Below are 465 nucleotides of genomic sequence, written 5' to 3'. Positions count from 1 at the left end.
TGACAGATGTGTAATCTGTCAAGTCCTGCCTTCTGAAGCTATAGCCAGGAGCCATTCCTCGCCTAAATCAATATGAGTCAGTCTCCAAGAACCCCAACACTTTTAAAGAGTACCATTACCTTTAAATCAGACCCTCGACAGCGGATGTATCCTTTTGTGCATGAGCAATAGCTACATTCTCACACCATTCTATGCAAACAGTGTTGATCTTTGTTGGCAAGTGCACAGAAAGCCAGTCAAATCTTTGTTGTAGTGCAAAATGTGGGGCCTACTGCACGACCTTTATCCTAAGCTGTCCAGTTTCTATCAATGTAAAATGAAGCAGAGGATGGAACAATTTGGAGGCATAACAGAGAATTAGCTATTCAAAACTGCCGTGACCCGGATTCGAACCAGGGTTGCTGCGACCACAACGCAGAGTACTAACCACTATACGATCACGGCCACTTGGTAGGAGTAGGGCCT

General features: G+C 44.9%; 1 non-coding gene across 1 annotated transcript; it reads right to left on the bottom strand.

The window, feature by feature from the left end:
• Positions 1-372: 372 nt before the first annotated feature.
• trnah-gug lies at positions 373-444 on the bottom strand. The gene has a single exon. It is a non-coding gene; the product is annotated as a tRNA-His (tRNA).
• Between the last annotated feature and the right edge of the window lie 21 nt (positions 445-465).

Source organism: Etheostoma cragini, unplaced genomic scaffold (genome assembly GCF_013103735.1).
Source record: "Etheostoma cragini isolate CJK2018 unplaced genomic scaffold, CSU_Ecrag_1.0 ScbMSFa_546, whole genome shotgun sequence".
NCBI lineage: Eukaryota > Metazoa > Chordata > Actinopteri > Perciformes > Percidae > Etheostoma > Etheostoma cragini.
Note: the sequence above shows the minus strand (reverse complement) of the source record. Positions and strands in the feature narration are given on the sequence as shown.